This window comes from Panthera tigris, chromosome A1 (genome assembly GCF_018350195.1).
Source record: "Panthera tigris isolate Pti1 chromosome A1, P.tigris_Pti1_mat1.1, whole genome shotgun sequence".
Taxonomy (NCBI): domain Eukaryota; kingdom Metazoa; phylum Chordata; class Mammalia; order Carnivora; family Felidae; genus Panthera; species Panthera tigris.
The window spans coordinates 96049931-96074623 of NC_056660.1; the positions used below are offsets into that span (position 1 = coordinate 96049931).

Sequence of the window (24693 nt, forward strand, 5' to 3'; positions counted from 1 at the left end):
ATGTATTTGACTTTTCCAAAGTAAGCCATGCCTTTTACCCCTGTGCTTAATGTATACTTTCCCACATGTTGGGCACATATTAACTGCCAATCATATGGTCAACTTAGTTGGATAGAACTGAATGTTCTATTGAGAGTTTTAAAATTTTAGCACTTCATGGTAGAACAATTTTTAAAAATAAAGCAAAATTCATAATTCAGCCAAATTACAGCCAAACTGTGTTTATGTCCAAAAACAATTTTTACTGATGAGTCAACATCCTGCCGAAGTGAATTTATATCCTCAAGTGCTTTTTACCGATGAGACCGTTAAAAATTGTAATGAGATTGTGCCACCTTAGTCAAACAAGACAGTAATAAATGTAGAGAAACCAAGTTGAATTTAAAAAGCCAATGCCCACTTTAATAAACTGAAAACCAAGAGAGCCAGCAAAAGTATCCACTCCAAGAACGAAATTAAAATGTACCGAACAAGTGAGCTATTCAATCTTCTTTATGGTTCTGTGGCCCAGTTCTACCGACGGATGTCATGCTTCCTCAATCACTACCTCATCTGCTTAAGTCTCACAATCTGATGATTTGACCTTACTTCCAATCCTAAGGTGTTAGACAACTGATTATCTTCCTGACGTCTACTCTTAAAGCAAAGTCATAAATGCATTCTACCTGCAAGCGAAGCATGCAAGGCAACAAGAGGTTCTCCCGGGGAGCGTTCCTCATGGCTGTCCTGTTACTTCTCCCAAGCATCAACAAGGGTAGCCTTTCAAAGGCATTTGAGAGCCTGACCTGGAATAATGCAGTCTGTCTCCAAGAAAATCATCTTTTTTTTTTAACGTTTATTTATTTTTGAGACAGAGAGCATGAACTGGGGAGGGTCAGAGGGAGAGGAAGACCCAGAATCCGAAGCAGGCTCCAGGCTCCGAGCTGTCAGCACAGAGCCCGATGCGGGGCTTGAACTCACGGACTGTGAGATCATGACCTGAGCTGAAGTCAGACGCTTAACCGACTGAGCCACCCAGGCACCCCAAGAAAATCATCTTCTATCTAAACGTGTAAGCAGAATAAAGATAAAAGTGCCACAGTGACCCATGTTGCACATTGACCCATGTCAATGAGGAGGTGATGTGACATGGCTGGAAGCAACAAAAGATTCCTCACTCTAAAATTTAAAACAAAACAGAGGGAAAAAAAAAAAAAACTAAAAGGGAGTTGTAATTGCTCTGCTGGTGTTAAGAGGTTGCATATGAAAGCACAAAAGGGAGAGGCTCCAGCAAGCATCAGCTTTTGAAGGATGATACTTCTAAAATGCTTCATAGCTCAGGCTATGAAGCTTCAGGCTCCTGGGTGGCTCAGTCAGTTGAGCGTCCGACTTCAACTCAGGCCATGATCTCATGGTTTGTGAGTTCAAGTCCCACATCAGGCTCTGTGCTGACAGCTCAAAGCCTGGAGCCTGCTTTGGATTCTGTGTCTCCCTCACTCTCTGCCCCTCCCCTGCTTGCTTTCTCTCACTCTCTCTCAAAAATAAATAAACATAGACAAAATTAAAATGTTTCACACCACAAAAAATTACCGAGTACATGCATGGATTCTGTGCCAGACAATTAAAACAGGAGCTCATATAAGTATTGTGTGAACATCACTTTTCTTGTAGGAATATATTGTATATTATAAACCACACTATTTGAGAGGTACTAAAAGAAAAAAAGAGACTTAAAATGTTTCCAGGCTAAATGCTTTTTGTTTTTAATTGTAAAACATAGCAAATTCTTGTGTTGATAAAGCACTCACTTCTTTGCAAATACTTTCATTTTCTACCTACTCACTGGAAACATCCCTTTGGGAGATGCCTCAGTTTCAAAACTGGTAGCCACATTGTTGTGTAGACATTTTCTCTACAGCACCTTCCTACCACTCTCTTTTAATTCCTCCCCAAACTAAGGAGCCTCACAATTCAAAAGGTCTTAAACAAAGAAAGTTAAAGAAAGACAGTCCTTGAGGCTAAGTGTATCAACCTGCTTGCTTTTTTTAAACACAGAAATTAGTATGTTTTGAGACGTTGCAAAAATCAGCAACCAGCTTACTGTACGTTAAGTGGGTGTAAAATACTATATCTGTGTGAGTAGTTTTTAGCATTTCTTCAGCAAGCCTCTTACATATCCTTCACAAAAACTGAACATTCATAGAGAACGTGAGGTTTGACAGTGATCACCGGAACAGGTAGGAAAGAGAAAAGCTAGCATCTAGGAATCACCTCCAACAAACTGCACAGGGCTAATGTACTCCAAAAGCATTGAGCCAGATGCCTCCACTGTACAAGAACTGTGATAGTCTGGAAGTGATTGCCCATTTAATCTGAGGCCATCCAAGTTACGGCACCATATAAGAACCATGATATTACATTTTCCATTTCTGTATTTTCTGCTAAGAGAAACCATCTTGCCTCCTTGGCTCAGCGAGGCGCCCACAGTGCCTGGTTTACCTGACCCTATGTATGTGAACTGGGGTAAAATCAAAGACAAGGGAGCATGAAAAAGAGGATTTAAAAGGTGAGAAAGTGTTGATACATTAATTCAAGGAATAAAAATGTAGCTGGAAGCCTTGCCTAGCTGTCTCTAACTCTCAAGGAAAGTTAAAAGAGAGGGGAAAAAAAGATGGCTTTAACAGCTACACTTCAAAGAAGACACAGCTAGTTTTAGACCTTAAAGCCTTGGTGAACTTTTTTCATTCCTTTTGTTGTCTGTTGGTTACTAGACATTGACAAAGAAAACAAACGAAAAACTCAAAACCATGTCCATTCTTATTCAGTTACTATTTGAGAAGTAGATCGTAGATCATTTGATTTTAGACCCTGCGAAAGAGATAGCTATGACCAAAAAAAAAAAAAAAAAAAGAGCAGGAGTTTTCTACAGAAGGAGCAATTCTTGTTCATGGTTTGTAAGTAGACAACAAGGAGAACTACGAAGTATACCAGGAAGCCACCCCTAAACCCCTAAGTTATTCTGGAGGGCTGTTTTCAGGACAACCCCTCTTTGTAAATCCAGACGTATCTCAATACAGCTTTAAAAGGGGGAGCAGTTGTGAGATCACAAGAAGAAAAGCGGGGGCGGGGAAGAACACCGGAAGTATCACAAGGAGCTGGAACCTGCCCACCATTCTCCTGGGAATAGACCACCTCTCCTAAGGGGCTGCCATCTAAGTGAAAACCAAACTCTATCAGAAACAGATTTTTAAGATTCTGATTACAAGACCTCCACCTGCCAACTGATGAATCCTACCCTCTGGGGAAGAGACTCTGCAATCTCTACCTTTTAAAGGACTCCCAAGTGATCTTGGTAACCAGCTGGTTTAGACCCTATTATTTTATACATACTTAATTCTTAACTGCTTAGATTCGTTTGAATTTATTGCAAGCACCTGAGAAGGATTGACTTGATTCACAGGATTTTTTTTTTTTTTTTAAGTATTTGGTAGAATTCAACAGTGAAGCCATCTGATCCTGGGTTTTTCTTCGATGGAAAGTTTTTGAATAGTGATTCAATCTCTATACCATACCAACTATGGATCTGTTCATGTATTCCCTTTCCTTATGATTTACTTTGGAAACATTGTGTACTTCTAGGAATTTATCCACTTGTTCTGGACTATCCAGTTAGCCTATAGTCTCTTAAAATCCTTCTCATTTTTGTGTTATCATTTGTAATGTTCCTTCATTTCTGATTTTAGTCTTCCCTTGCTCTCACTTAGTTTGGCTAAGGGTTGATCAATTTTGTTTATCTTTTTTAAAAAAACTCAGTTTTATTGATTTTTTCCCATTGTTTTCCTATTTTCTATTTCATTTATTTTTGCTTTTACTTTTGTTATTTTCTTCCTTCCACTAAGTTTGGCCTTGGTTTGTTATTCTTTTTCCAGCTCATTCAAGTAAGTGTAAAGTTAGGTATTTTATTTGAAACCTTTCTTCTCCTTTAGTGTACTTGTTCATCCCTGTGAGTGTCCTTCTGTATACTGATTATGCTGCATCCTTTAAGTGATAGTATTTTTATTCATTTTCATTTGTCTTGAGGTATTCTGCAATTTCTATAAATTTTTTTCTTTTACCAAATAATTGCTCAAAAGTATGTTGTTTCATTTCCACATTTTTGTGAATCTTCAAGATTTCCTTCTGCTCTTGATTTGTTATTTTATCCCACTGTGGTCCAAAAAGATAGAAAATATAACTTTAACCTTAAATTCATTGAGATTTGTTCTGTGAAGTAACATGTGATTTTCCCCAGAGAAGGAATCAGGTACACTTGAGAAAAATGTATATTCTGCTGTTTCAGGTTGAAATGTTCTTTATATGCCTTTAGTTTCCTTTTTGTTATCTCACTCTATGGGGAGCCATGAGGGAAAGTTATGGCATCTTCCAGCCCAAGCTATTGTCTGTGTTCTCCCACAAGATGCTAGATTGCAGTGGACCCATCTGAGCTCCAAGACTTGCAGAACTGAGATAAATCCCCTGGGGAACCCCCTTGGAAAGTTGGGGAGCTAGACATGCAAAGCAACACTGTCCCTCCTCTGGGAGAAGCTAGGAGCTTCGAGGTCTCTTTCTGATCCTATGGCATTGACTCAGGTAAGGGAATGTTGAGAGAGTGTGCCATATCTCCTTACCAGCTTCAGTGAGTCTGGTTTTCTGTTTTTCCAGAGGGCAAGAGACTTTCATTTAGTTTCTGAATTTCTCAAAAGGATTTTATCTGTAAATTGTTGTTCAATTAGTGTGTTTGTGGGAGTAAGGATGGCCTGGGGCTTTCTACTTTGCCATTCTTGGGATGTCACTGAGTCTAATTAACTGTTATATATTTAAATGCAAACGACTGTGAGTTGAGATCTATGTTTATGAGACACAGTTCCTGAAGGCTTTCTGAGGGTTTTTATTTCCTTCTCAATAAGGAAGAGGTAGGTTCTGCACAACAAAGGAAACAACAAGCAAAACTAAGAGACAACCTACTGAATCAGAGAAAATATTTATAAATGATGTATCTTATAAAGGGTTAGTATCCAAAATATATAAAGAGCTTATAAAACTCGACACTCCAAAAACTAATAAGCCAATTAAAAATGGGAAGAAGACACGGATAGATACTTTTCCAAAGAAGACATCCAGATGGCCAAAAGATACATGAAAAGATGGTCAACATCACTAATCACCAGGGAAATACAAATCAAAACTACAATGAGATATCACCTCAAAACCTGTCAAAATGGCTAAAAATCCACAATACAAGAAACAACAGGTATTGCTGAGAATAAAGGAGAAATCTCTTGCACTACTGATGGGAATTTAAACTGGTACAGCCACTCTGGAAAAGAGTATGGAGATTCCTCAAAAAGTTAAAAATAGAACTACCCCATGATCCAGAAATTACACTACTAGTTATTTACCCAAAGAATACAAAATTACTAATTCAAAGGGATACATACACCTAATGTTTACTGCAGCATAATCTACAATAGCCAAATTATGGAAACAGCTGAAGTGTCCATGAACTGATAAATGGATAAAGAAGATGTGATATATATACACAATGGAACATAACTCAGCCATAAAAATAATGAAATCTTGCCATTTGCAATGACATGGATGGAGCTAGAGAGTATTATGCTAACTGAAATGAGTCAGTCAAAGAAAAATATCATATTACTTCACTCCTATGGGGAACTGGAGAAACAAAACAAACAAGCAAAGGGGGAGAGAGAGAGAGAGAGAGAGAGAGAGAGAGAGAGAGAGAGACAGAGAGAGGCAAACTAAGAAAGAGACTCTTAACTATAAAGAATAAAGTGAGGGTTACCAGATGGAGGTAAATGGGGAGATGGATTAAATAGGTGATACGGATTAGGTGCACTTGTGATATACACTGGGTGTTGTATATAAGTACTGAATCACTAAACTGTACATCTAAAACTATTAATACACTGTATTTTAACTGGAATTTAAATAAAAACTTAAATATGAGGTAAAAAGGAGCTAATTAAAGTGGAGGAAGAGATGAAAAAATGGATAAGAAAAGGAAGTATTTCCTATTGTGATACAGATTATAATTTTGCTTTAAAGGTAGTAAAAGGAGAACTGATACTGTAGGAAATCAAACGAGGATTAATAAAAGAAGGTATTAGTTGAAAAGGTAACAGAGTCGAGGACAAAAAATAGACATTTAATTAATAGAGAACTGTAGTTCCTGGAGAAAAGAAAATAACAAGTAGAGTAGACATCAACAATAAAGGAAACAAAAAATAAGAGAACTCAAACTATGGAATGTCTTAAAATCAAAAGGGTCCACTTAATACCACAATTAACAGAAAGGAACCCCATATCTAGACATTGCATGATTAATATATTTTTTAGTGTGTCCTTGAGTGGGGGAGGGGCAGAAGGAAGGGAGAGAGAGAATCCTAAGCAGGATCCATGCCCAACAGGGAGCCTGATGGAGGCTCCATCTCACAACCATGAGATCATGACCTGAGCCAAAATCAAGAGTTGGACACTAAAGTTATTCCAAGAATCTACAGGAAGAAAATGTTACCTACAAAGAAGGGTTCCATACCAGGAAACACTGGGGATATTTTATAGACCTCTGAAAGCAGAAGCAAATTCCCCAAATGTTTTACACAAGCATGTCTCATCTAAGAACACAAATGTATGATTCTGGAATGTCTCAGAAAATACACCACTGTGCATATGAATGCCTCAAGTTATAATCCAGGAAAGCAACAAATGAATAATAATATTCTCAAAAATTGAGAAGTTATGGAATAAAGATTTAATTATAAGCAGTGTAAGAAGTTAAAATATTAAGCCTAGGTATTGAAAGAGCATTAAAAATCAAAGGCAACTATTCAATAATAACAAACTGTATCTAAAATCCTAGATTATGTCAACTTTGAAGGTTAAAATAAAGCTTCCTGATTAAATCTTGAATTAGAGATGGTCAAGAAAATTATTTTATTGTTTCATACAGTTTTATTTAGATAAAACTGAAATGTAATAAACTGCACATATTTAAAAGGATAGAAATTAATAAGTTTGGACCTTTGACTATGACTTTGAAACTATCACTACAATCAAGATAATGAGCCATCATCTCTGAGAAACTCATTTTATACACTTGTATATATAACCTGAGCCCCTCCTATCCCCTCCTTACTCTAACTATAGATTTACACTTTTAACATTTCATATCAATACAGTCATACTGTATTTATTATTTTTGAGATTCATTCATGTTGTAGTGTGCATTAGTAGTTTATTTCTTTTGCTTATTGTATGCATATATCACAATTTATGTGTCCATTTACCTGTTGATAAATTTTAAAAAGTTGATGAAAAACATGAACAGACATTTCTCCAAAGATGACCTACCTATGGTGAACAGATACATGAAAATATACTAGATATCACTAATCATCAGGGAAATGTACATCAAAACCACAATGAGTTATCACTTCACACTGGTCAGAATAGCTAAAATCAAAAGCTCAAGAAACAACTATTGGTGAAGATATGGAGAAAAAGGAACCTTCACAAACTGATGAAAATGCAAACTGGTGTGGCCACTCTGGAATACAGTATAGAGGTTCCTCAAAAAATTAAAAATATAACTACACTGTGTCCAGTAATCCCACCACTGTGTATGTATCCACACTAATTCAAAGAGGTAGATGCATCCCTGTGCTAACTGAAGCATCATTTACAATAGACAAAGTATGGAAGCAGCCTAAGGGTCCACCAACCGACGAATGCATGAAGAAGATGTGATATATATATATATATATATAACGGAACGTTATTCAGCCATAAACAAAGAATGAGATCTTGCCATTTGCAACAAGGTGGATGCATCTAGAAAGTATAACGCCAACTGAAATAAGTCTGTCAGAGAAAGACAAATACAAATGATTTCATTCATATGGTAATTTAAGAAGCAAAACAAATGAGCAAAGGGAAGAGACAGAGAGAGACAAATCAAGAAACAGACTCTTAACCATAGAGAACAAACCGATGGCCACCAGAGGGGAGGTGGGTGGAGGAATTGGTGAAATAGGTGAAGGGGATTAAAAGTACGCTTACCTTGATGAGCCCAGAATAATATATGCAATTGTTGAATTGCTATGTTGTACATCCAAAACTAATATAAAACTATATAGTAACTACATCTGAATTGAAATTACTTTACAAAATGAAGGAAGATGTAACATTTGATTTATGTGTGACACACTGTGTTCCAGGTTTCAAATATTCATGATTCAATCTTACCCTATTTAATTTTGGTAAAATATGTATTTTAGAATAGATTTTACACATATATAAAATTTTATTTAGTCATTTTCCTATTTAGCATATTTATTACTGTATAAAGGCACTATACGATCAATGAAGAAAATGTGGAACAAAACTATAGCTGTGAATTCTGATACTAATTTTATGATAGTGCTTACTCTGGAAAATTTCCTTTCAATTGGGTTCATAGGTACGTTAGTTTTTTCTAGAATTTTTCCACTCTGAACTGAAAACAATTTTTCATGTAAACCCATACCAACACCCTCGAGGAGAATAAAAATACTCCTGGAATGTAGAGTAAAATTTAATGCTACCCAAGAACATTTTGAAATAATGGTAAGATCATTACAAATGCACAGACTCTATGACTCCCTTTTTAAAAGATTATATAATGCTGGGACAAATAACCATCCTGATAGGGTACAAGAAAATATATGTATCTGTGAGGATAATCATCCTTGCCTCAAGGAAGTACAGATGTTAATCACATGTAAACACAATAAATAAGTAATTACAAATTGTGTTAATTGCTATGAGGCTAACTCACAGACAACGGAGAACAGCCAGGAATTTCAACTTCCACTAGTGTTATACATAAACTGGGAGTTGCACGTCAGCAAAACAAGTTCTTGTTGCTCATGGCTCTCAAAACATATACAAAGTCTACGTGATTTGACAAAATATGTTAAGAATGCCACACACGAAGGAGACTCGGGAAAGATAGGAGAGTAGGAGGTTCTGAGCTCACCTCCTTCCACAGATATACCAGGGCTACAACTATATATACTGCAACTTTTTGAAAACAACCTAAAGACTAGCAGAATCGTGTTCCCACAGGCAACGATATACAGAGACTCACATCAAGAGGTGTAGGAGGGGAACCAAACTCCTGCAGGGAAACCCACAAGTGGGAGAGATATCAGAGGTGAAGAGGTCCTACCAGAGGAGCAAGGGGATCAAGCCTCAGAATGGACAACCCTCAACCCCACAGTCCTGGGGATCTGAACCAGAAATGTGAGCACCCTTAATGTCTGGCTTTCAAAATCGGTGAGGCTTAACTCTGGGAGCCTTCAAAACCAGCTGAGCTTAACTTCAGAAGACCCAGTTGGCTACAGGAAACCAAGATTCCACTCTCCAAGGGCCAATACACTACACTCACTAGGTCCAAGACTCAACACAGGGACAGCAGTTTGAAAGCACTACTAGTACACAAAAAGATTTACTAATTAATTTTAGAGTGAGCACCAGATGGGTAGGGATGGTAGAAACTTTTACCAGGGTGGGTCCCATTTTTCATGCCTTCCTTCAGCCTAGTTGGTCAGATGCTGGGAGAAACCAGTTCTAACATTCCCCAATCTACCTGACAGCACTGTTCACTCACCCTGGTGTTCTCCTGTGGCGCTACCCCAACAGGGCCAGGCCTGCTAGCTAGTGCATCCTTAGCACAACAGGAGGGCACATGCACCCCACACAGGGGACATCCCTGGAGCACCAGTTTCTGGAGACCAGGGGGGATTGTGCTACTGGGCGCCACAGGATGCCTTCCAACAAACCCACTACTTTCACCACCACGAGACGTAGCTGACCTACCTAATATCTAACAATCACAGAAAGTCAAACAAAATGAGGAGAAAAAGGAATATGCTCAAAACACACACACACACACACACACACACACACACACACACACACTTTAAAAAATTAACTAAAAAAAAACAAGGATAAGCAATCTACCTGGTAAAGAGATCAAAGTAATGGTCCTAAAAATGCTCACATCATTTGGGAGTGAATTAACTCAATGAAAACTTTAACATAGAGATAGAAAAAAATACATAAAAAAGAATGAAAGTTTAAGAATACAATAATTGAAATTTAAAAAAAATACACTACAAGGGGGTATTGAGTTTTAAATGCCCCCTCTCCAGAAAAAGAGTTTTCATACTATTCTTCCTTTCTGGTCTTATATTCTAATAAACTTCTGCCTGCTCACCGCCCCCGCCCCCCCAACACCACACACACACACACACACACACACACACACTGCAAAGAAAAAACACTAGACTAAAGAAGGCAGAAGAATGAGTCAGCAATCTGAAAATAGGGTAATGGAAAGCAGCCAAGGTGAACAGCCAAACAAAGAATTTAAAAAATGAGGATAGGCTGAAACATCCAAGGAAAATCAAGCATACTAACATTTGCATTATAGGAGTCCAACAGGAGAACAGAACAAAAAAGGGACAGAAAACTTCTATGAAGAAATGATAGCTGAAAACTTCCCTCATCAGGTGAAAGAAGCAGATATCCAGTTCCAAGAAGCACCGAGAACCTGTAAAGATGAATCCAAGAAGGTCCATATTAAGACACATAATAATTAAAATGGCAAAAGGGAGAGAGGGAGAGGGAGAGGGAGAGGGAGAGGGAGAGGGAGAGGGAGAGGGAGAGGGAGAGGGAGAGGGAGAGGGAGAGCGAGAGGGAGAGGGAGAGGGAGAGGGAGAGGGAGAGGGAGAGGGAGAGAGAGAGGGGGAGAGGGGGAGAGGGAGGGAGAGAGAGAGAGAGAGAATATTAAAAACAGCAGGGGAAAAGCAAATAGTTACCAACAAGGGAAACCACATAAAGCTATCAACAAATTTTCAGCGGAAACTTTGCAGGCCTGAAAGAAGTAGTAGGGTATGTTCAAAGTGCTAAAAATAACCTGCAACCAAAAGTCCTCTACCCATGAGGCTATCATTCGGAATTGAAGAAGAGAGAGAAAGAATTTTCAAGACAAACAAAAGTTAAAGGAGTTCATTACCAGTAAACCAGCCTTACGAGAAACATAAAAGGGACTTTTATAGCAGAAAAGGCCATAGCTAGAATTAAGAAAATTATAAAAGAAAAAATTTCACTGGTAAAAGCAAACATACACTAAATGTACTAGATCAATTAGTTATAAATAAGCTATGAAGATTAAAAGACACAAGTAGTAATATCAATTATGTCTGTAAAAATTAGTTAAGGCAGACACAAAAAGACATGAAGTATGACATCATATAAATAAAATGTAGAGTGGAAAGTAAAAATGTAGTACTTTTAGAATGTGTTCAAACTTAAGCAACCATAAACTTAATACAGACTGCTTAATGCATACATAGGATGCTACATATGAACCTCACAGGAACCACAAACCATAAAACTATAGAAAAACTACACAAAAAACAGAAAGGAACTCAGGCTTAACTCAAAAGAAAGTCAATAAATCTCAACGAAAGCGAGTATGAGAAAAAGAAAGGATCGGAGAACTACAAAAACAACCAGAAAACAAACAAAATGATAATATATATATACCTATAAATAATTACTTTAAATATAAATGGAATAAATGCTTCAATCTAAAGACACAGTGTGACCGAATGAATCAAAAAACAAGATCCATCTGTATGCTGTCAATAAGAGATTCACTTCAGACTAAAGACACATAGGCTAAAAGTGAAGAAATGGAAAACGATATTCCATGCAAATAGAATGTAATAAAAGCTGGGAAAGCCATACTATTATCAGACAAAATAGACATTAAAATAAATACTGTAACAAGAGACAAAGAAGGCCATTACATAATGATAAAGGAATCATTCCAACAAGAGAATACAACAGTTGTAAATATTTATGTACCCAGCATAGAGGTACCAAAATACTGAAATGGAGAAATTGACAGTATTACAGTAACAGTAGGGGAATTTAACACCCCCACTTACATCACCCGATGGATCATCCAGACCAACAAGGAAACAGTGACTTTTTTTTTTTAATATATGAAATTTACTGTCAAATTGGTTTCCATACAACACCCAGTGCTCTTCCCAAAAGGTGCCCTCCTCAATACCCATCACCCACCCTACCCTCCCTCCCACCCCCCATCAACCCTCAGTTTGTTCTCAGTTTTTAAGAGTCTCTTATGCTTTGGCTCTCTCCCACTCTAACTTCTTCTTTTTTTTTTTTTTTTCCTTCCCCTCCCCCATGGGTTTCTGTTACGTTTCTCAGGATCCACATAAGAGTGAAACCATATGGTATCTGTCTTTCTCTGTATGGCTTATTTCACTTAGCATCACACTCTCCAGTTCCATCCACGTTGCTACAAAAGGCCATATTTCATTTTTTCTCATTGAAACAGTGACTTTGAATGACACATGATGTGGCTTTGAAAGACTCAAATGTTCAACATATACATAAAAAGATATTCATTTTCACTCATCAGGGAAAATGCGAATCAAAACCACAACGAGATGTTACCTTATACCAGTTCTCACGGCAAGTAACAAAAAGAAAAGGAATAACAAGTGTTGCTGATGATGTGGAGAAAAGGGACCCCTTGTGCACTGTTGGTGGAATGTACATTGGTGCAACCACACTGACAAGTAGTATGGTGGCGCCTCAAATATTAAAAAGAGGGGGTGCCTGCGTGGCTCAGTCAGTTAAGCATCTGGCTTCAGCTCAGGTCAGGATCTCACGGTTTGTGGGTTTGAGCCCACATCAGGCTCTGTGCTGACAGCTCAGAGCCCGGAGCCTGCTTCAGATTCTGTCTCCCTCTGTGCCCCTCCCCAGCTCATACTCTGTCTCTCTCTCTCTCTCTCTCTCTCTCTAAAAAATAAACATTAAATTTTTGTTTAAATTACAAATAGAAATACCATATGCTCCAGTAATTCCACTACTGGTATTTACCCAAAGGAGGAAAAAAAAACCTCACTGATTCAAAAAAAAAAACAAAAAACAAAAAAAAACAAAACAACAATACATGCACCCTGTTAATTGCAACATTATTTACAATAGCCAAGATATGGAAGCATCCATTTATAGATGAATGCATAAAGAAGATGTTGGAGGTATTTATTTATTTATTTATTTATTTATTTATTCAGATAAAATGGAACATTAGTTAGCCAATGAAATCTTGCCATTTGCAACAATATAGATGGACCTGGAGCTTATTATCCTAAGTAAAAAGAGACCAAGACAAACACCATATTGTTTCACTTATAGGTGGAATCTAAGAAACAAACCAAATAAAAACAGTCCTCTAAATTCAGTGAGCTGATGCTTACCATTGGGGAGGTGGTTGTGGGGATGGGAAATTAGATTAATGGGATGAAGACTTCTAGTTACAAAACAAGTAAGTTGGAGAGATGCAAACTGCAGCGTAGGAAATACAGTTAATAATATTGTAATAACACTGTATGATGACAAATGACTTACCGTGGTGAGCACTAAGTAATATATAGAATTTTCAGATCAGTACATCCGAAACTAATATAACACTGTTGATCAATTATTCTTTATAATGAATTTAAAATGAATTAATTAATACAATTGTTAAATGCGCCACATGATACTTGAAAAACCAGAATGAGTATAATTCTGCTAAAAATCTCTGATTATAATTGTCCAGATATAGTTGCAGAACATACGTACTTCAGTTGCAAAGGGCCATATAGCTCTTATAATGGCATTTTTCAGGCATGTTACTATGACAACGTATCTGGATGGCTTGCTTTTTTTTTTATCCTGTAGGGTAAAACTTATCTCAATCAGTCAATGGCATTTATTTACTCATTTGATATGTATCAATGTTCTACTTATGCCAGCCATTGGGAAAATTCTACAGAACAAAAGGGAAGTAGTCTCTGCTTTGGCAGGAATACTGACTGCTTACAAAGACAGCTATTAAACTAATATAGAAAATTGTGCTATACAGTTACAAATGATAGTAGGAAAATAACAGGGTACTGCGAGAGGAAATGATTTGGAAAAACTCATTAAATTGAGGTGCAAGTCATTTTAGCATAGGTAATATGGAAATCTTACTGATGCTCAACATATGTGAAATTTTACCCAGAGTTATCTCAGGTCAAACACTAGATTAGCCATTATGCTGTGATCAGAATGCTTTTGTGTGTTTCCAATATTTCAGGATTTCTACCAAGATCCTTGGTTGCACAATATCATCTATATCAGCAATTTTCGACTTGCCCTCTATCCTAGCACTCATGATGGATGATGGTGATTACTAATATATTTGGATTTATTTCTACCAACTTTTGTGTGCTTCCTTCTTACTCTGCTTGTTCTTTGATTCTCTTTTCTAATTTCCTGTACTCTCTTGTATTGATCGAACTTTCTTTATTAGCTTTTTCCCCTCTACTGGTTTAGAAGTTATGTTTTATATCATTTTTGGGGCTAACTTTAAATTGTGAACATGTATTTGTGACTTAACCAACCTGAAGTCAGTATCTGTAATGCCAAAGAGTACAAGCATTTTAGCTACCTGTAACTTTCATCACCACTGCCAAACACCCACATGTACATATACATACAACCACACACAATATGTATATTCACAGTAGGTATATTTTTTGCATTGCACCTATACCTTCTCTGTCATTCAAGGCAGTTTATCAAATGAAAGTTAGAATATATCAGAGCATCCTAGATTCTACTGCCATTTGTAAAATTAAAAAAAAAAAAAACTTAGTAAACCATTCCAAGTATGTATTCCTTAACTTTATAACTGGTGACACCTCAAATAATTAGTCATAATTCACCACAAGTGTTTAATTTCTATTGGGTTAGGTTAATTGTATTAAAAACACAACCCATCTCGATGATACAGACTGCATGAGTTTAGATTCTCTCCCAAAAGTTTTGTGACCAAAGATCTTCTTTCACTCATAGATTCAGGCCAGAACAACCTAGTTCTGCAACAACCATACCATATGGCCAATGCCAAAAAGATGGTTGCTCTGCTGCATTCTGGAAATTTAGTCTTTATCACTGGGAGAGAATGAAGCAGGGCTGTAAACTGGAGGGTATTTCAGCGACATTGATCAAAGTTAACATGTATAACTCCCATTGCATTCAAGATGTCTATGTTTTATTAGATATATTAGAAAATGAAAAATAAATAAATAAACAAATAAAGTCCTATTAGATACAGTAGGCAAAAATACATGTAGAAAACTAGGTCAAATAGGTAAAAATACATGTGGAAATGCCTCCTGGCTTCATGTAATTTTAACCCAATTCCTTAGAAGGTGATTTAGTGACACATATGTACTAATCAAACTATTCAGGGAGTCTATTTACAGGGATTTTATTTACATATTCGATTAAGCATAAGAAAAGATTCAAATATGTGTATGTTCTAATGCGGGCTCTACCACTTATGACCTGTATGACCTTCAAGTAGTGATAACATTTCAAGTTTTAGTTTTTATATCTCTAATCACATCTATGTTTCACATGATCATGTCTATGAAAAATGAAGTAGAGAAAAGTGATGTAAAGTGTGTGTGTGTGTGTGTGTGTGTGTGTGTGTTGAAAAATCTGGTGTGATACCTAGCAAAGGTCAGACAAACAATAAATGAAACATTTTTGCATAAAAGACATTGCACAGGGGATGCCTGGGTGGCTCAGTGGGTTAAGTGTTCCACTCTCAATTTTGGTTCAGGTCATGATCTCAGGGTTCAGGAGACTGAGCTCCCATCAGGCTCTGTGATGACTGTGTACAGCCTACTTGGGATTCTCTCTCCCTCTCTCTGCCCCACCCTCACTTGCAATGTCTCTCTCGCGCGCGCTCTCTCTCTCTCTCTCTCTCAAAATAAATAAATAAACGTTTAAAAAATGAAAATAAAACCAAAATCCATTACATAGGATCATAATCTATCCTGACTGAGCTATAACATTTAAACACTGTCACTGAGACATACTCTTGGAGCAATTACAGTACCCGTACAATTCAGAACAACTTTCTGATAGACACTAATCAAATACGTAAATCCTATTACATAACTTTGGAAGACATTTTAAAAACTGAATTATTTAGACAATAGCTAAAGCATGGTATCTGAAAAAAAAAAAAAAAAAAACCTTCCATAAAATCCACCAATTGAAATTTTCAGAAATACTACCTTTATCAACATCATATTTGCCATATGAAACTTTCATGTGCATCCTCACATACCCTTAGATGTTACCCATAGTATAAATGTTGACTTAGCTCATCTAAGTCATCACGGAAGCATGGAAAAGCTCCAACTAATTAAAGGATCTATGAGGTAAATAAAAGACATAGATCCTATATTACCATTTTATTTAAAAATTACTTATAAGTATCACCAGCTATAGAAGTTTGAAACAGAATAAACATGTCAAACATTAGATATAAGTTGATGCTATTATGTAAGAAAGCAGAATATATCTGGAAACTATATAATGGTGGGGATATAGGAGAGAAAAAAATGGATTTTCTTACTAAATTGAAGATGGAGATGATAGAGAAATAAATTCATCTAGGAGGCTCAGTGAAATTTTGTGAAATACACTTTGCCCATACACCATAGCATGTTTACAAACCACCGAGGAAAAAACATCATCTTCTGACTGCTCCTTTACTCTTTTCCTGAGAATGAACGTGGAGACTAAGTGTCTTGTCCAGACTCACTTTAGGGAAATATTTTATATCCACTTTTACAGATATAATTAAAAAGATGTAGAAATGGGACACCTGGGTGGCTCAGTCAGTTGAGTGTCTGACTCTTAATTTCAGTTCAGGTCATGATCCCAGGGTCATGGGATCTAGCTCCATTTGGGCTCTATGCTGAGCGTGGTGCCTGCTTAAGATTCTCTCTCGCCCCCACTCCCTCTCGAATTAAGAAGAAAAAAAAAAATAAAGGGTAGAAGCATACAAGATTAACTTTTTACTTTGAAATGGTGTGTACGTTTCCCCTAAATGGAAATACCTGAAGAGTTTAGTGAGACTTGGTTCTGAGTACTGCTTTAAAATCTGTCATTATCCTAAGAGAAGCTAAGAAGACATTCATTTTCAAACAGAGACTCTACTTAGTTACTTAAAACCTAAGAAGACAACGAAAAAGATGAAAATTTAAAGAACCTCGTGGGGCTGGCAAACTTAACCACTAGTTCAGCCATATTGTATGGACTGAGAAGAAAGAAAACCTGTCAGTTGACAGGAAACAGGATCTTCCTTTGCCCTCCCAGAGTATCTACACGCAGAATTGGTAAGCACTGACCAAGAAGCTCAGCACTGCCTGGGTGTTCCTCCAGTTCTTTCAAATCACTAATGTCAGTCCCCCCAAATCATCTAGTTCCTGGATGAAAGCTAACAGTGAAGACATCAACAGTAGAACCTATTTTATCCTTACTGATATGTTTATATTTCCTTTTCATTCCTGAAAACTAATTGCATACTGTAACATTTAATCACAAATTACATGAAGATAAAGTAAAACAAAAATACATTCTCTTTTATTGTAATATGTGTGTTTCATTTTATTCAAATCCAACAGGACTTGTTTTTGTTTTGTGGTCAGCGAAGCAGACCAAAACATTTCCAAGGAAATATAACAAGGGATTATTTGTCATCTCATGTAATAAAATGATTTCCAAACCACAGTAAGGAAAACAATATGATTTAGAAATAAATATCATGTGACAAAAAATGTTAAGTAATGTTTCAAAATAGACTTGGGTATATGTACATATACATGCATACTCAGGTACATGTACTCAGTATACTTCAGTGAGTACTACAAATCAGTGGAAACTTTATCGATTATGGAAGGAAAAGTAAGGGACATTCTCATTTCACATAACACATTATTTCCAAATCAACAGGAAGTATAAATGAACAAAAGAGGCAAATAAACAAACAAAAACACAAAAGACAGGGATAATATATAAATAATAACCCTATGAACTTAAGGTTTTGATGAGTTGAATAGTACAATCATTGAACTTCACAAAATAAAATTTATTGATAAACCTGAGAAAAGGAATTTGTATAATATGGGACTATCTGCTACACTTTTGTCTACCTGGCTAACAGTTTTAATATGTAAAGAGTTTATAAAAATTAATAAGAAAAAAATGATTTGACAACATCAGAAATCATCTCAGCTATGTATTTCATTTCTATAAAATAGGGGATTATAGGAGTATCCTATTGTTTATAGGGGTCTTATGAGGATCAAGCAAATCAATAAAAGTAAAACCCTCAGAATGGTGCTTGGTGTTCACTAAATGTTAGGGAAAAAATACCTTGTCAATAGATTCACAGAGAAAACCCACAAAAGTACAAGAGACGGTAATGAGAACTGTTTAGCCATACTACTAAAAAATACAGAAATAAAATAAAAAGAAATTTAAATTCCAATAATATAAGATGACTTTACCATAAAAGTTATGTTTTGAAATAAAGATGTGTAGTGTAACCAAGGCACTTCGCAACAGATACTCCCAGCCAGTTTTACCGAACACATGAATTAAACACCATTTTTCTGAAAAGCAGTTTGGTAGTATTTATCAAGCATGTTTTAAAAAAATATGTATTACCCTAAGGAAACGGTCATTTTAAAAAAACGCAGGCAAGATATATACCCAAGGTCTATCATATTTGCATTTATTTACAATAAGAAATCATGTGGATGCTTAACAAGAGGGAAATTGTTGCATCCAAGGAGATGATGATTTATAGAATAGTATGCTTTTGTTAATATCATATTTACTTCAAGACATGTGGAAGTATAATTACTTTCATTTATATACATTTCTCCATTCATTCAACTATTTATTATGCTAACGGAGTATATATTATGTAGCAAAAAAATATGTATCATACTACATACATAAATACTAAAACAGTAAATATTAAAGGAAGGCACTATAGAAAGTTAACAGACCTTATTCTTAATATATAAGGAATATGTAAAATTTTAATTTTCTCCTTTTTTAAATTTTCTACTTTCAATAGTAAGAAGGCATAAGTTCTAAAACTCTTTCTTTTTAACCTTTCCAACTAGCAACATATTAATATATGTAGCTATTAAAAGCCAAAGTTAAAGCCTAGAGATATCTGAGTCAGACAATGCTCTGTGCATTGTTTATAAGATCAGCTCCTCAATTTGTAAATCAATAAGTGTAAGCTGAGTTGTTTTGAGCTTTTCCTTGGGCTTTGCTATTGCACTGGAGTATAACTAGGATTGTTTAAAAACATTGATTTAAGACCCTGAGTTTTAAGAGTAAACAAAAAATCAGTCTTACAGATTTATTTTAGCTTGCCACCTCACATTCCGAACTGGAACTATACCAATCTGAGAAAAAATAAACATACAGATTTGTCTTTTAAAGATCAGATGTCACCCCCCCCCCCAAATAGTTAGTATTTGGTAATTTTTACTGCAAATAAGAATCCTCCCATTCCTACCTCATGTTAATGAAGACAAAAAGAATGGATTCAGATCATCATAGAGGCCCAGTATGTCCTATTATGTCAACAGACAGGCTAACTCCAGGAACAGACTGGGTTTAGTTCAGAAAGAGACACAAGGCAAAGGAAAATTTAATGCGACACATGCCACTATTATTCAGCAAAAAAATAGTCAGGAGCTGTCTCATAGAGAATAACAGAAGGTTGTAGTTTCAAAAGAGGTATTTAGTCAAAATAAATGGCACCGTAAAGTTACCAAGCAGCACTCTTAAGAGATGTTTTGTCCAAGTTCAAATAATTTTGAGCTCATTTTAAATGTGGGACAGGTTGAGGTTGGCCCAGTATGTTACAGAAAAGGAGTGGGTGAAGAAAGGTGATTAAGCCCTCTGCCATTTATCATAGGAACTTTAAGAGTGAGCAGGTGCTTCCCATGATAGTTTAGAAAAGAAATCTGAATGGCTCCTATAGGAAGTTCATAGCCACTGAAAGGTGGGCAGGGGGAGAAGAGCTCAGAGAAGCAGAAAATGTAAATAAAAGACCTGATGTCTAAGGGGGGCAGAGGTGTCATTGAAGACTTTTTTATAAAAGGGAATGGCATGTTCCGGTTTGCATTTTATAAAGATTATCTCAACTGGTACGTTGAAAATGGATTGGTCAATATGGGAGGCAGAGGGGACAGGGGAAGAGTGGTCAGGGGATGATTGCCTACCCTAAGGTTGGAGGAGAGCAATCAGAAAGAAGTGGACAGATGGGGGTGAGTTTCATGAAGTCACAAAAGCCACCTCTGGTGGCTGATTGAACTTGGAAGACGTGACAGAGAGAAGAACCAAGCTGGAATGTTGGTTTTTCTTGGATATTTGGGGATGTGGTCACTCACTGAGAATGAAACATCAAGTGTGAGACAGGCTGGTCACATGTGGACAAGAGGAAAATGACAGTTTCAATACGGGAAAGGTGGAGATAGCCAATAGATGGTTAGATATAAACGTATGGACCTCAACAGAGAGGTCTGGCCCAAGAGCAAGTTCTGCGATGGATATGAAGGGGATCATCTAAGAAGAGAAAAAACTCTGATGTAAAGAAAGAGGGGCTTAAGAAGGAAAAGTCACAGAGAGCGGAGATAGACAAGAAAATGGCAGTGCCATTGAGGTTAAAGAAATATTTTAAGTATTAATGAAAAAGAGTATCGAAGAAATACAAACATCTTTAATCCACCATCATCTATATATTATTGTAACAATAAGGGAGAAGGAAGTTTCCATTACATTCCATCACTAACTTTTGGAAGCTTTCATTTTGTCTGAGCAATATGTTTAGTGATAATATATTATTTTAAGACAATCATACGTTTGTTTGCTTTTCAAATGGGTGGAGGTTGAGGTCGGGGGGGGAAGGATTGTTTTAAACTAGATATACCAAAGGATCACTTAGGAGGTGATTTCTGAAGAACTCTACCAGATGCACAGTCTAATGAATACTTCCCCCAGGAAACCCTGATGGGTCTACAGCCCCTCTGTGTGTACATCTGGCTTCATTTGCAGCCTCTTGGTCCCAACTCCAGTGTAACTGTTAACTTTAGCAATGCTGCCCATAGAGCTGATGCCTATTAAGGCCAGCCAATTACATTACTCGATTAATTGTATGAGAATATTTAACCAAGCAGAGCCTATTTATAGATTGTACTTCCTAAATAAAAGTGTCTGTCCAAAATGGGAAATTTGTTTCCAGATAATCCTTAGAGATGGCGGTTAGCATATGACCCCCTGCTATTATTTATTTTAGGATTCACATCCTGCGTTTTCTAAATCCTTTCGAAGTCTCAAAGCAGGAAACAATAAATTCTTTGCCAAGTATTTCTTTAGCAGAATCAGCAAATCCACCTCCTCCAAATGGCAGAAGGATGCAGATCCTGGTCATGTTTTTATTATCCTGCTCTAATGAACCAAGTCCAAATTTCTAAAATGTGTGTTCTCTGTTTTAGGCTGGAGTCCCTGAGATTTGTAATCCTAAACTGGAGCCAGAGACTGTTTTCCTATCAGCAAAACAGAGGAAACCATATTTGCAAATTCTTCAAGATCTCCCAAGCCAATCTGTTACAAAAATGAAAACTATTATTATGACAAGACTTAGCCCATAATTTATTTGTTGTGCCACAGTAATCTCCTTATTTATTCTGATTGAAGGCAATCACAAGTCTGTTCAACACTCAGAGTAAGTGGAAGTAAGCCAAATCCAGTCTAAACACTGAGAGCAGAAAACACTCGCACCAGGATTATTTCAGGGTAAATGCCCGAGTGTGCAAGGTGGCCCGGAAGTAGACCTTGAGAGTGAAGACAAATTTGATTCTTATATTAGAGTCCAGAAATTGAGATTTCATCGTACCCCAAAGAAAGGTGTTTAGCTTCATCCAATGTAATGAGCAGAATCCAGCTATCACTGTCAAAGAATGGCCTGGATCATAAAAATGCCTAAGAGACAGGAAAGTTTTTCATATTTTGCATACCTCTCTCCCATTTACTCCCACTCCTTCCCTCAAACAAGAGACCCCGCTCAGCTATGGATGAAGCTCTTCAATGGCTGTAAAGCTGGTAGTTTTTCTAATGGCAGTCTACCTAAATCAGTCTAAAATTCATATTAATGTATTTTTGTGGACTTTTTCCTCGTTCAATTCAAAGTTTATTGAATTCAACTGCTCAAACATTGTGATCTCTTTAAGGTTATTTTAGGATAACCTCTTGCGGACCTATGTACACATCCGGAGACCAAAATAACTTTAATGGATGAAGGCTATTGAAAAAATGACCTGTTAAACCATTTCAGCTAATTATGTCTTGGTGTGAGACAACTGTTATTATTAGTTGGGTTTGGGGCAACGAAGGAACGAACACACCCCTTTTCTTTTTATTTATTTATTTATTTTTTTTTTTTAAATTTTTTAAAATATTTATTTATTTTTATTTTTTTTTTTTTTACACACCCCTTTTCTAACCACATCCTCACCAATGGCAATTTCTCTTTTTAGAATTCCTAAAGATATTTGATCTTTCTTTAAAAATATTGTTCTTTAATATGAAAAGTTCTCCCTGTGCAAGAAAGATAACTCTCAGAAATTAGTCCTGGGTTACTGCAATTACTTACTAAAGCAATGAAGAGACATAGCCAGGGAAAGTCCCTTGAATGTGTAGTGTGTCAGATAATGGAGCCATCTTGGTGGGGAGAACGTTTTAAAGAGTATCTTTGCACTGCTTTACCTTTTTATGAGCCTGTTTGGGAGTCACACATGGACCTCCCCATAAATGCTAAAAAGGCATTTCTCTACATAAAATTATGATTGATTCTACCCTTCACAGTCAGGAGCCAAGAGAGAAGAGCAATGGATTTCAATAGCTAGAAAGTCCCTACCACAAAGACCTATATAATAAGTTTTATGTAAAGATATAAAGGATATATCTCGAGAAGATCACAATTCTTCTCTGAAACCTAAATTTCTCTTCCTTACAGATTAAACGGTTTCATTAAAATAGCTCTGTACATAATGCTTGCACTTAACTCTCTCAATTTCCAACTGCAACGTACGTTTTCCAACTAAGGTCATTCTTGTTTATCAACCAGCACAGCTATGTTAATGATTACACCATTTAACCTAAGACCATTCTTTGTCTAGTACCAATGCTTGGAAGAACCTTATGACATCTCTGCATTTCAGATCAAGCTTACTCCTGAGGCTCTGACAGCTAGAGTTTGACTCTGTAAATTCTTCATCTGAACACAGATAACAGAGGCTCCAGGCGTTTTTCTCTGGCATTCTTTGTATCCTACGGGTCACCATTACTTGAATCTGCCTTCACTTTTGACTTCCTAAGGTGGTTGCCCTGAGCACAATCCTTGACCCCTGTCTTCCTTAATCCAAGTGACTGAACTTCTGCAGGACTCTTCCCATTGCCACTGTACTCATTGGGGAAAGATCTGTCAATTCACTCCTAATGTCACTCGTTATCTGGGGGGCACAAACATCATAAAGAATACGATTCTCGTGAGTTTACAATGTTCATGGCTGGTTAAGAGCAGCACTAATTAAAGAAATCTAAAGCTGGGTTCAATGGAACCAGATCTAAAATGAAAAAATAAATAAATAAATAAATAAATAAATAAATAAATAAATAAATAAATCAGATTCCCTAGAGATCTAGAGAATGAAGAAAGGTTTCTCAAGGTCAAGATAAAAGAAACATCAAGAAATGTGATAGGATAGTAGAAATAAAAACTACATCAAGACAGTTAAACCTGCACCAAGATTCTCAGTTGTCTGAACTCATGATTTTATAGCTCTGTTAGGGATAAAGAGAAAAAAATAATGATCGATGTATTTATTTTCGGTCTTTCCTCTCTCAATCACATTCTTTGCTTATAGAGCCAAGTGTATTCATGAAATTCCACCGTTGAATGAAAATCGATAGCTGGTTTAAGTTTTTCAAAAATCGGTCCTTACTCTGCTATATGAAGCCCTTTTCCTACAAGGTAGTGACCTTGTTAAGTAAATTTTGGGCTTTCCATGCCCAAAATGGTCTCATTTTGTGACCATTCATAATTTCAGTCTATTATTACTAAGACTCAGTTCTGTGCATCTTAATGTTATAATCTTGCTTTTAAGTAAACAATATTTTTTTTTTGAAAAGAAAACTTTCCCATACCTCTTTCTTTCTCCACCAACCTTCCTCCATCCCATCCACTCCCAAGTAAAGACTGAATGGGCAGGTCCTCAAGGGCCTAAAAAAGAGAGAGAGAAAGAAAGAAAGGTTTTCTTCCACCTGGTATTGAGGTTGGGAGCAATAGGGGAGGCAGAGCTTCCCTGTGTGACATACCAGGACTCTTTTGAACACCCTCTCTGCTCTTCGCTGTTTTTTTAGGAGGGATTATCTTTCTGTGACAGATATATAGATGACATCTCACATCATGCTGACATAGGCTGTGTTTGTGGGTTCTTAAAAGAGCACCCCACCCCCGCCCGTACACACCACACATGTGAAATATGGCTTGGGTTTGACCTTCTTCCACATCCATACTTAACCTCTGCCACTGGTAGGACAGCCTTCTGGGATCCCACAGCAGCATTAGGATCCTGGGGTACA

General features: G+C 36.7%; 1 long non-coding RNA gene across 2 annotated transcripts; it reads left to right on the forward strand.

The window, feature by feature from the left end:
- Positions 1-3131: 3131 nt before the first annotated feature.
- LOC122231244 lies at positions 3132-21687 on the forward strand. Of its 2 annotated transcripts, none has more exons than XR_006208437.1 (3): positions 3132-3331; positions 4436-4608; positions 21546-21687. It is a non-coding gene; the product is annotated as an uncharacterized LOC122231244 (long non-coding RNA). The 2 variants fall into 2 exon arrangements; XR_006208439.1 differs by lacking the exon at positions 21546-21687 and adding an exon at positions 14252-14333.
- Positions 21688-24693: the final 3006 nt, after the last annotated feature.